The sequence below is a fragment of the Mustelus asterias genome, chromosome 18 (genome assembly GCF_964213995.1).
Source record: "Mustelus asterias chromosome 18, sMusAst1.hap1.1, whole genome shotgun sequence".
In the NCBI taxonomy this organism is placed as follows: domain Eukaryota; kingdom Metazoa; phylum Chordata; class Chondrichthyes; order Carcharhiniformes; family Triakidae; genus Mustelus; species Mustelus asterias.
In genome coordinates this window covers 64,328,487-64,341,815 of record NC_135818.1, presented here as the reverse complement: position 1 = coordinate 64,341,815, position 13,329 = coordinate 64,328,487, and the positions used below count along the sequence as shown (strand labels likewise).

Sequence of the window (13,329 nt, the reverse complement as noted above, 5' to 3'; positions counted from 1 at the left end):
CCATATATTTACCCTGCTAATCCCTCTAACCTCTGCATCCTGGGACACTGAGGGGCAAGTTAGCATAGCCAATCAACCGAACCTGCACATCTTTGGACATGCTAAATTGCCCCTTGGTGTCCCGGGATGTGTAGGTTAGAGGGATTAGCGGGGTAAATATGTGGGATTACGGGGATAGGACCTGGGTGGAATGGTTGTCGGTTCAGACTCGATGGGCCGAATGGCCGCCTTTGCCAGTTTAGGTTTGTCATACTATTTAATCTTGAACATGGGATGGTGTCCTGAATTTATCTGTACTGTATATCACCCCCAAGAAGCCCCTGCATTGTACACATACAAACAAAATGCTGACTCAAAGCATGACTCTTAAGAGTCATGCCAACTCAAAATGTTAACTCTGTTTCTCTCTGCACCCAATGCTGCCAGACCTGCTGAGTTTTTCCAGAATTTTCTGTTTTTCTTCCAGATTTCCAGCATCCACTGCTTCCATCCTTGCTCCGTAGAGTTCATTCAAACATTTGTTTTATCGTAAATTGGTCTCGTGGGCTATGCTTGTTTAGTGGTTTGTTGCAACACCTCCCAGCTGGAACATCCTAAAATTAGATCTGTACTTAAGATGTGGCTACCTTATAGCTCCACGTACAACAGCGACTTGCATCTTTGCTTTTTAAAGTGGGGAAGAATCCCATGCCCTTCAGAGAAGTGTAACCAGGCAACAGTTGATACAAAGGCAAAGCAAGCGAGTTAATATGGGGTTGGAAGCTCAGCTGTTGAGGTTTTGAACAGTTTGCCTCAAGCTGAGATACTGACCAGGGAGCAGAATGAAATCTGTGGCGAGGGAATGGAGTTTGTTTATAAACCCCACCACAATGACCTCAGTCAAATTAAGTTTGGTGGGGAGGATTGGGGGATGGGGGCGGATTTGATAGAGACCATTGAATAGAGTGCTTCAAGTTTAAGTTTATTTATCAGTGTCACAAGTAGGCTTATGCACTCCAGAACAGCTTCTTCCCTTTTGTCTTCAGACTTTTGAATGGACCTACTTCACATTAAGTTGATCTTTCTCTAAACCCTAGCTTTAACTGTAACACTACATTTTTCACCCTCTTGTTTCCTTCTCTATGAATGGTATGCTTTGTCTGCATAGCGCGCAAGAAACAATACTCAATACTTTTCACCGTGTACTAATACATGTGACAACAAATCAAATCAAATACATTAACGCTGCAATGAAGTTATTGTGAAAATCCCCTAGTCGCTACACTCCGGTGCCTCGCGTAACACTGAAGGAGAATTTAGCATGGCCAATGCATGTAACCAGCATGTCTTTTGCACTGTGGGAGGAAACCGGAGCCCTCAGAGGGAAACCCACACAGACATGGGGAAACGTACAGACTCCGCACAGTCACCCAAGCCGGGACTCGAACCCAGGGTCCCTGGCCCTGTGAGGCAGCAGTGCTAATCACCATGCCACCCAATGCTGCTGACCAAGTTCTCCTTTCATTTACTGGCTGTGAGGATGGAGGGGCATGGGAAGGAGTTTAACAAAATGTGATGGTTGAATAAAAAGCTCGGCTGAGGTGTTATCTTTGCTCCAAGATTATCCTTGAATGCAGTGAGCAGTTTTGGAAGAGGATATCCCCCCCCAACAACGATTTTGTTTTAAAGTGTTGATGGAGTAAGGAAGATGTTGAAATGGGTCTTGGCAATGAGTTACACTGTTGTTGCAGTACTTTGAGAGGGGGACATGTTTTATGTAGCTGAGTGGAGTGCATTTCTCTGACTGCAAGGGGAGCAAAAGTCCTGTTTGATTTTAGTCAGGCCCAGGGTGAAAATCCATAAAAATTCCCAAGGCATTGTTCGTTAACCATCTACTTACTCACTGGAGTTGATGGGGTAGAGACCAACCTTTTTAAAAAATATATCTTTTAGCATTAATTCTACAATAAGTGTGATCTTGGGTGCTCTATGTTCAGGCATTCGTTTTTGCTTCTCAGATTGGAGGATTATTTTAAACTACTCCAGATCCAGGTTTTCTATTCGCCCTCTATCAGAGTGGCAGCTGTTCCACATATAGGTCAGTACACTGGATTAAAACAAGCCTGTGATGAAAGATTTAAAGATTTGTTTTCAGTTTTGTCACAAACATATTCTTGGCCTTTGAAGTATATAACAATTGATTAACGGGAGCGTCGAGTACCGTAATGTCTCTGTTTCTGTATTGAGACAAGGTTTAGAAAAGTCAGTTTGTTCACATTAATCTATAATTTTAATCGTTATAAATGCTGCTAATATTCCGCAGTTTTCGCCTACCCTGGTAAACCACCTGCTTCATATCCCACAGCATTCAGTATATTAGGGTATTCACCTTGCAGGTTTACGTGGAGCGAAGTGAGTAAAATTGCTGGTCCAGTACATTTCTAGTCCTCCGGGTCTATTCAGCGATCCAGCCAATTTTCAAAGTGTGCCGGATTACTGTGGGTCGGTTTGCATGATGCGAGTATTGGATTACTGAGTTTACAGTAGTCTTGACTCCAGGTTCCCATCACGATTTTGATCTTGACCCTTGCTTTACACTCCCCGAGAAATGAAGACTGTAACTAGTTTTTGTCATTAGGAAAATGTCAATTTGAAATCAGCTAGGCGGCTAACAGTTACCAGACTCTCTCTTAATGGGTGGTATGGAGAGCAAGTGCATTGTTACCCTACTGTATGGATTACCATACTCTAACCTTAGGTTTACTTGTAACTTACAATGTGGAGTGTTTCTTCATTGAGAACCTCAATTTGTTTGTCTTCTAGTAATTTAGTGCGTAAAACTATTCTCAGTATATTTTTGGGGCATAAATGTAGATAAATAAAAACAGTAAAACAGACTGGAGATGATCACTGGATCAGCACCTGGGAAAATACACACAAACTAGGAGCAGGAGTAGGCCACTCAGCCCCTTGAGCTGCTACACCATTCAATAACATCATTTCTGATCTGATTGTAATTTCAATCCCACATTCCTGATAACCTTTCACCCCCTTCTTAATCATGAATCTATCTAGCTCTGCCTTAAAAGTAGCCAAAGACTCTGCTTCCACTGCTTTTTGAAGAAGCTTTTCCAGAAATGCACGACCCTCCGAGAAAAGAAATTCTCCTCATTTCCGCCTTAAATGAGCAACCCCTTTATTTTTAAAGTGATCCCTGGTTCTAGATTCTCCGATAAGAGGAAATATCCTCACCACATCCAGAATCTTAAAGGTTTTGATCAAGTTGCCACTTACTCTTTTAAACTCTAGTGGATACAAACCTCACTTCTCCAACCTTTCCTCACAAGACAACCCACCTATTCCTGGTATTAGTCTAATAAACCTTCTCTGAACTGCTAGTGCATTTGCATCTTAAGTAAGGTGACCAGTATTTTACACACTACCTCAGATAAACTGAAGGATAATCTCTCTACTTTTGTGAACAATTCCCCTCACAAATTATAACTTCCTATTAGTTTTCCTAATTACTTGCTGTACCTGTATACTAGCCTTTTTTGATTCATGCAGTAGGACACCCACATCACTCTGCACCTCAGAACTCTGCAATCTCTCGCTATTTCGATAATCTTTTTTATTCTTCCTGCCAAAATAGACAATTTCAAATCTGTCCGCATTATATTCCATTTCCTGGATGTTTGCCTGACACTTAACCTGTCTGTGTCCCTTTATAGCCTCCTTGTGGCCTCTTCACAATTTACATTCCTATCTATCTTTGTATCATCAGCAAATTTAGCAACCATATCTTCAGTCCCTTCACCCAAGTCATTTACATAAATTAAAAAATTTAAGGCCCCAGCACTGCTCCCTGTGGCACACCACCCGACACATCCTGCCAACCAGAAAAAGATACATGCCAGCTCTTTCCTGTTTGCTGGCCAATCTTCAGTCCATGCTAATATGTTACCCCCTACACAATCTTTGATGTGGCATCTTATCAAATGCCTTCTGGAAATCTAAATATGGTACGTTCACCGGTTCCTCTTTATCCACAGCACTAGTCACTTCTTCCAAGAATTTGAATGAATTGGTCAAATATGATTTCCCCTCCACAAACCCGTGTTGTCTCTGCCTAATTGTCTTGCGTTTTTCCAAGTGTCCTGCTAAAACAGCTTTAATAATGGCTTCTAATATTTTCCCTATGACTGATGTTAGGCTGACTAGTCTATAGTTTTCTGCTTTCTGTCTCCATCCCTTTTTGAATAAAGAAGTTACATTTGCTATCTTTCAATCTAATGGAACCTTTCCCAAATCTAGAGGTAAGTGTGAGGTGTTGCACTTTGGAAGGAGTAATAAGATAAGAGAGTACTCAATGAATGGCAGCACACAAGGATGCTCAGAGGAACAGAGAGATCTTGGGGTGCTTGTCCACAGGCCCCTGAAGGCAGCAGAACAGGTTAATAAGTTAGTTAAAGCATACTTGCCTCCTTCAGTCGTGGCATAGATTATAATAGCAGGGAGATTATGCTGGAGCTGTACAAAACTTTGGTTAGGCCACAGCTGGAGTACTGTATGCAGTCATGGTCGTCTCAATATAGTAAGGATGTGTTTGCAATGGAGAGGGTGCAGAGGAGATTCACCAGGATGTTGCCTGGGATGAAGCATTTGAGCTATGAAGAGAGGCTGGATAGGCTTGGGTTGTTTTCTTTAGAACAGAGAAGCTGAGGGGGAACCAGATTGAGGTGTATAAAATTATGAGGAGTATGGAAAGTGTGGATAGGAAGCAACTGTTTCTCTTAGTTGAAGGGTCAATAATTTTAAGGTGAGAAGCAGGAGGTTTAGAAGCAGGAGCTTTGAGGAAACGATGTTCACCCAGAGGGTGGTGTGCTCTGGAATGCACAGCCGGAGAGGGTAGTAGAGGCACGATATCGAACAACCTTTAAAAAGTACGTGGATGAGCACTTGAAATGTAATAACATTCAAGGTTATGGGCCAATTGCTGGAAAGTGGGATTACCTTAGAGTTAGTGTAGTTCTGTTGGTTCATAATTGATGGGCCGAAGGCCCTCCTCTGTATCGTATGACACTGTGACAAAGGGCATCCTGAAAGGAGAGTTGGAAAACCGGAAGGTGGATTCTTGATATAAACAGCTGATAGGAAGCATTATTTGAAAGAAGATTTTAAAGCACATCATCTTGAGAGTGGAGCTTGGAAACTTAGGAAAACAAAGGTAGTTTTAAGGGAATTATATTTGTATTGGTAAACATTGGAAATTAAGGTATAGTTTTAAGTGGGTTTATTTTAACGTTTCTGTGCCTGGAAGGGTTAAAACCTTTTACCTAGATTCATGCTGGACACGGGTGTTTGTATGTGTGTGGGTTGGTTACGTTCCAACTGGGATTGTATTGTGCTTTTAGAGGGCTATGGCATGAAGAATAAATAAGCCTAGAGAAGGGCAAGTCATTCCTTAGCAACCAAAGGCATACTTCCCAGAGAGAGTGTTTTTCCTTTGTTCTTGGTTTTAACTGGAAGCCAGAGCAGTTGGAGATGGGTACAGAGCAAGAAGGCAGCTCTCAAAGCTGAGCTAAAAGCAATTGGTTTTAGGAAGCTAAAGAGACAACATCTCTCTCTGCCTACTGGAAGAAAAATCCATGCTATGGAATAATGGTTATTTAACTGATTCAGAACAGAGGAAACTGGGAATAAGAGCAGTTTACTGTTCAGTAAAGTCACAGAGTTGAAAAGGTATTGATTAGTGAGAGGCCAGAATGATATCTCAGTCGTGCTAAAGTTCATGCGACGTTATTGCAGTTTGTGAGACATTTGAAATGATCAAATAAATCAGTGGCGTGATCTGAGTTTCTGTAGAAGGCTTCAAGACCAAGAAATTCCAAAAGGGTTGGTGTAAAATCATGGACTGAATTTGCTGTTAAAAGTGGAGCTTTGTTTGAAAGTGTCATTTGTAAAGCCTGGACTGGATTTCGGAATGCAAACCGCTAAGGGAAAGCAGTATTGTGAAAAGATTTTAAAGCGTGTTTTGGGAGTGGAGTTCGAAAACTCTCATATGACAATCATCTACGGGAATTCTGAGGAGACATTTACATACATTCACTTGGGATTCAGAGCACAGTGTGCGTAGTTGACTACTGTCATCTTGTGTGCTTAAAAAGGACATTTTGTGTTAAGAGACCATTGTAGCTTAAGATGTATTTTGTAATCCGTGTTATCTTTAAATCTGTGTGTGTGTTAAGATAAAGCAGGAGTAAAGGAGTATTGTAGTATAATCCAATGTTTCATGTTTAATGTTTTTTTTCTTATTGTTAAAACTATTTAGCAGTCTGTGACTCTGTTCCTCCACATTTTATAAAAAACGTGGAAGTCGTTTTGAGCCAGGATTCCATTCTGGAATCTTCCTGCCCAGTTGTAACACCAACTGGGATCATTAAAAAAAGGACTTGTGTGGCAATCATCTGGGGGGAATTAGAGGAGAAATCCACAAATGGTTGGTTGAGTGCCCTCTGCGATTTGGTTTTGGAGTCGGGTGTTATCCTTGAAATCTGTGTACATTTGTGAAGGTGAGAGGGAGTGAAGAAACATTTGTATTACAATCAAACTTTTTATGTTTAATAAATTGGTAGCCCCATGACCCACCCTCCATGTTTTCTGAAAGTGGTACTGTCTTCTGAGGCAGGGTGTCATTCTGGGATCTACCCATCTAGTAGTATCACCAATGGGATCATAACATCAGTTTCTATGTTGTAGACGCTCTGAAATTTCTGTTAGTTAAATGGGTAAGCAAACAGAAGTTGTTAGTTTTGTTCATTGTGTCTTTTTTTTTGTCTGTGATCACTTATTAACAAATCGAGAGGCTGACGGTATGGTGTTGTACACCAATGATGACTAAACAAAAACAGAAAACCAAAACAAGAAAATCTGCACACACGGCAGCGAATGAAAGGATTTTACCATCTGCTATTAGAACATGAGAGAAATTACTTTTGGGATTATCTAAATTTAAGTGCTGTCTAAAGATGTGCGATTTAGTTCTAGGGCTGCATTATCCTTCGGTGCTGTCCCGTTGAAGCTTAACGCAAGAGGATCTTGATGTACAATCCCATTAAGGTAGCTGCGTTAAAGCTATAATGTATATATACTGCAGCTATATTGAATTCATTTTTAAAAAAATCTGGGAATAAAGCTGGTACCAGTAAAAGCTGTTGGATTGTTGTAAAGATCCAACTGGTTCACTAATGTGATTTAGGAAAATAAACCTGCTGTCCTTACAATCTAGCCATTGTGTCTCCAGCCTCACATTGTGGTTGTCTCATAATTGTCTTCTGAAGTAGTTTGGCAAGCTAGTCAGTTCAAGATGGCATACCATAATTATCTTCTCAAAGCAACAAGGGTTGTTCAATAAATGATGTACATCCAGAGAACGAGTCTTTTTTGAAAAGCCGAAATTAAGACAGTTCAGTTGTAGAAAATATTAAATTGGACTTGTCACGACAGAATGATATAAAGGGTGGTCCCCAGGAGTTCACTGCTTGGGGTGAAGAAGAAATACTATTGTGAAGATTTTTGCCCACTCCTAATTGTTTGGCAAAAAATTGAGTCAACGTTGGGAGCTGAAAATATGAAGTAATTTGTATGTGTTTTTTTCCCAAAATTATTATTGATACAGTTTGCTATGTCCTGTAATATTTCATTGCTATGAAGGCTAATAAGCATATCCAATATTATGTGACCACCTGTTGCATTCCAGTTCCATGATCTGGCCACTGGAATGCTCCAGTTGCACATTTTCTAGACTTTATTCTTTCATGGGATGTGGGCATCACTGGCTGGGCCAGTATTTGTTGTCTATCCATATTTGTCCATCAGGGGGTATTTAAGAGTCAACCACATTGCTGTGGATCTGGAGTCACACATAGGCCAGACCAGGTAAGGACGGCAGATTTCCTTCCCTAACGGACATTGGTGAACCAGATGGGTTTTCAGGACAATTGACAATGGTTTCATGGTCATTTATTAGACTTCTAATTCCAGATTTTTAAAAAAATTCAAATCAAATTTCACCATCTGCTATGATGGGATTCGAACCTGGGTCCCCAGAGCATTGCCCTGGGTCTCTGGAATATTAGTCCAACTGATAGGAGTGCACTCTTTAAATATAGGAGTGCACTCTTAAATCAGAAACATCCCATGAAAAAAAATCACTAAAGGACAGCAAAATATGATCAATTTGCCATGCAGGTTACAATGTTTGCCAAATTATTAAGTTTTCATGTCTATATTTAAAAATGCAACAAGTAGGTCAGTTAAGACTGAGCAGTGATTTCTAAATTGTTTGGACTTCTGAAAATGATTTAAGTTTGGCTCTTGCACTGATTAAATTCGAGTTGCACATGTCTGAGTAATGCTTATTCTGATCATTCCAGTGGTCAAAATTTGATTTGACATTACAACCAAAGTCTATATTTTTAGTAATCTTGCAGTTGGATTAAATCTATTAACTGTGACATAAGGCCCAGATTTTTGCAGTGGTTTTTTGAACAGTCGGTGTTTGCTGAAACCGACCACAACTTTAGGATTTAACCCATGCGCTGATTATATGGGAATCATGAAGTTGCAGTCTGCCACTACGGTTTTGGCACAGGCACTGCTGTGGTCCCCACCTTCCCCCCCCCCCCCCCCACACCTCCTTCAGCCAGCAATTATTAAAATTAGTTGATGAGGTGAAACTTTTCACCTTTCTGCTTTACTATTGCTATTATAATATTAAATGTTGAGCCTCATTCATTCGGGTGTAACTGGGTTTTTAATAGCGGCCTGGATAATGGCAATTGCTGAACAATATCTGGCTCTGAAAAAATAATTTTATATCTGTGAAGCGCCACCGTTAAGATTGAGTACAGTGAAGTCGCAATGTGTCAAATTCGGATGACACGACTATGTCAAAGTTATGAACCATTTCTGCTGATAGAATAGAAATTCCCATAGAACGGTGCCTGTGGTGAACTGCAATTCAGCACTGGTCACTCTGCATTAACCAAATTTGTGTAAATTTTATCATATGACTGCACTGGCCAATCGGAGCAGAGTTAGACCCCACAAGAGCATGAAATCATGGCCAACGTTAGATATTGAGATCTCCCTCTGAAAGGACCTGTGAGAAAAAGCATTACTGATCAGAGAGGCGGTGAGGTTGATATTGCAAGTGGAAAACTGTGGCGCGGAGTGGGCAATTCGTCATTACGAAACAGAAGGCAGGCATCTTGGAACAGTTTGACAACAGGCATTCTCTGCAGCAAGAAAGAGGATAAGAACTGCTGCCTATCTCAACATTGAAAAGGCTCTGCTGACATGATTCAGGTTGTCAAGGCCAGTGATTAAAAAGCAGGAGTACAATCCAACTACTGGAGGTTATATAGATACAAGATAAAGATGCAAAAGTCTGAGGTCACGTACCAACCGACTCGAGAACAGCTTCTTCCCTGCTGCTGTCAGACTTTTGAATGGACCTACCTTGCATTAAGTTGATCTTTCTCTGCACCCGAGCTAAGACGATAACACTACATTCTGCACTCTCTCGTTTCCTTCCCTATGAACGGTATGCTTTGACTGTATAGCGTGCAAAAAACAATACTTTATGTTAATACATGTGACAATAATAAATCAAATCTAAAGTTATAGGCCAGTGATAAAAAGCAGAAGTATAATCCAACTGTACTGAAGGTTATGTTCATGATGAAGGAGCCACAATTGCTAACTGCTTCCACCATGCTAGGTTCAAACACATTACAAGTGCTCAAGATGATGAGAATGAGGAGGAGCTTGGTGAGGCCACATAACCCCTATGATGAGGCACTTTACTCTTGGATGTGGAAAGCTGGAAATTTCATTGGAAGCAACCATGGAAACTTGCATTCAGGTAGATAATACCATATGATACATGATGTAACTGCCATGATGCAATCATAGATGCAGTACACACGAGGAGCCCAAGGAGGCTGATGAACCAGAGTGTCCGATGAATGCCCACCCTACTGCTCACCTGCCTCTTCCCCTAGTAGAGGCCGATGGGGTGCACTGGCATTTTGCACTGCAGCTTGGGGAAAAAAACAAAGTGTGGGGCTGCGTTGATGACATGACGGACTGTATTGTGTGTACATCTGGAAGCGTGCTAAACAGAAAACAATTGCAGAGCCTTTCCACAGCTAACTCTTGACCTTTTTCAATGTAAAACCCTAGCAAGGCCATGTCATTGTAAGATGTGAACAAGCTGAATAAAGGCTTTCACACAATTGCGGCTTAATTATGTTTTCAATTGACATTTGAATCTGTTGTTTTTGACATAGACTGTGTTTGTAGGCATTTTGGGTTACACAGAAATGCATCCATGTCGGAATGGGGCCCTTTTGGCAATCACAAAACTCCGTTTAATACTAATTTGGAGATAGTTCCCCTGGGAATCAACTCATTGAAATTCTACTGTACTTGATTTTTTTTAAACCAACTTTTCCTTGGATTCAACTTTTACCTTCACCCCGTGTGTATGTCTGAATCTTTTATTAAGATTTGATTTTGGTGTTTTTCATTTCCTGATTGGATGTTTGTGAAAATTCTTTAGATTGGCGAGTTTGACATAATTGCAGGTCCACACTGGAAATCCCATTGTTGAAAGTGCTGCAATCCACTGCACGTTGAGGGAAGTAAAATTCTTGCTATAAGGATCACTAGATCTCTCCACGAGACTGCCTTCAAGTGCAACCACAAGCAGCCTTGATTCACTGCTGACCTTAAAATCTGGCCTAATCATTTTCTTTTCCTTTTCATGGGCGGCACAGTGGTTAGCACAGCTGCCTCACAGCGCCAGGGACCCAGGGTTCGATTCCCACATCGGGGGTCACTGTCTGTGTGGAATTTGCGTGTTCTCCCCAGGTCTGCATGGGTTTCCTCCCGGGTACTCCGGTCTCCTCCCACACTCCAAAGATGTGCAGGTTAGGTTGATCGGCCATGCTTAGTGTCAGGGGGATAAGCAGGGTAAATGTGGTTACGGGGCTAGGGCCTGGGTGGGATTGTTGTTGATGGGTCGAATAGCTGCCTTCTGCACTGTAGGGATTCTATGATGGTGTTAGCCCTATTTCTGCTCTTGACATTATTGTTCTGATTGTTGCAACAACATTTCAGTTCTGTCATATTAGTTCCAATGCTTCTTACATATGGATACTTAAATTTTTAGGGTAAACTCCCTTTATTTTTACTCTTGGCTTGTATTTTTCATGGTCTGCAGTTCGTGTATGTATGCATGTCGCTTTGAAATTTGAGTCCACGCCCACGTGATGACTATTTTCTATCTTTATGATCAGTCTTATTTGAGACTTGCTTAACCTGCCTGCCCTGTAGCCCCAGCAGTGTAGTTTTTGATTCCAGCTTCATGGTCTCTGCAAATATTTGTTACTTGTGAAACCCAGCTCTCCCATACCATACCCTTTTATTTTGAAAGAATCCTGAATAATTTATAAATGTATCATGTTTTTACACTACATTGCCAACCATTCATTTACATCTTTAATTTTCACAATGTGCCCTCCTTTCACAAACAGGTGCATGTTGGCAAACAATTTATATTCCCTTTCTTTTGAGTTGTGAGATGAACCTTGTGAACATAAGCTTTTTTTTTGATGAGTGTATTGGTTCATACTAATCTTAATCAAGTACTGATTTATAAAGCTGCAATTGTAATTGACACTATAATATTTTAAGGAACCTCAGATAATTAATTTAATTCTGGACAATTAAGAAGACCAGATAGTTGCAAAGTGAATTTCGTGGATAATTTTGAAAATAGTACTGGTGGTGGCAGAAATCTGATTCAAAACTGATAAATCAATAACTTGTACTATTAAAGAAAGGATATTATTAAACTAGAAAGAGTGCAGAAAAGATTTACTAGGATGCTGGGACTTGATGGTTTGAGTTAAAAGGAGAGGCTGGATAGACTGGGACTTTTTTCTCTGGAGTGTAGAAGGCTGAGGGGTGACCTTTATAGAGGTCTATAAAATAATGAGGGGCACAGATCAGCTAGATAGTCAATATCTTTTCCCAAAGGTAGGGGAGTCTAAAACTAGAGGGCATAGGTTTAAGGTGAGAGGGGAGAGATACAAAAGTGTCCAGAGGGGCAATTTTTTCACACACAGGGTGGTGAGTGTCTGGAACAAGCTGCCAGAGGTAGTAGTAGAGGCGGGTACAATTTTATATTTTAAAAAGCATTTAGACAGTTACATGGGTAAGATGGGTATAGAGGGATATGGGCCAAATGTGGACAACTGGGATTAGCTTGGGTTTTAAAAAAAAAAGGCGGCATGGACAAGTTGGGTCGAAGGCCTGTTTCCATGCTGTAAACCTCTATGACTCCATGACACACTGTCAAAAGACAAAAGCTGTGCATGTAGCAGTAAATGAGGAATGTGGTCATAGCTTCATAGAAACCGGATATTTTCCGCCCTGGGTGAACCTTCAGCCTGCCGCCCACGCACACACATTCCTTTCAAAAATTATTTACTAATGGGTAGTTGTTATCTGTGGCTGCTCTCGCTTTGCTACATGTTCCCTTAGCTCTATTCACTGCACTCTTGGCGAACCATCATTTTTGATTATCTGGCATCTCCCATTCCCCAAGCACGCTGAATACTCAATTAAACAATAAAAAAACTTTCAAATTAACTTTAGTGTTGCTGAAAAAAAGAACATGTCAAAAAGCTTTTCATCTTACACTCATCAGGACGCTTTGCAAGAATACCAACATAAGGGGAAAACAACAATTTGTACTGCATGAGAAGAGAGTGCTGATTAGTTTGCAAGTGGACTCTGATTGGTAGAGGCACTGTCATGGGGAATACATAAGTTGACGTTGACTGAAAGTTAACTGCCAAGCATTGTTTGAAATTTAAGCAGACAGCTTGACCCTGATTAGTCATGACATTTTCCTGAGGAAAGAGTCAATGAATGGATGTCACTTATTTTGTTAAGCTGAAACAGATGTAATATCTGTACATATTCTTTGTCTGCAAAGAACAGGGCCCTGTGTATTAATATATGTAGCTTCCAGTACATGCAGATTTGCCACACTGGGAGCCCGATTGCCAATCACCTGAGGATCATTTAACAAATGTTGTCCAATCGCAGAATCACATCTAATGTTGAGCTTTGCAAGCACGGGCTGGTGGGGTACAATCTGTACCTTGTCTGTTGCGAACAGCAGCTGGAACATGCTGTGTGATCCGATCTGCCAGTCTTTGGGATGTGCAGCCTACATATCTAGCATTACACTGGTACTAAAATCCATATACC

At 40.9% G+C, this 13,329-nt stretch overlaps 1 protein-coding gene across 1 annotated transcript in view; it reads left to right on the top strand.

The window, feature by feature from the left end:
* The window catches only part of fancm (FA complementation group M), a 118,014-nt gene that overhangs the window by 30,162 nt on the left and 74,523 nt on the right, over nucleotides 1–13,329 (top strand). The gene's annotated exons all lie outside the window — the stretch shown is intronic.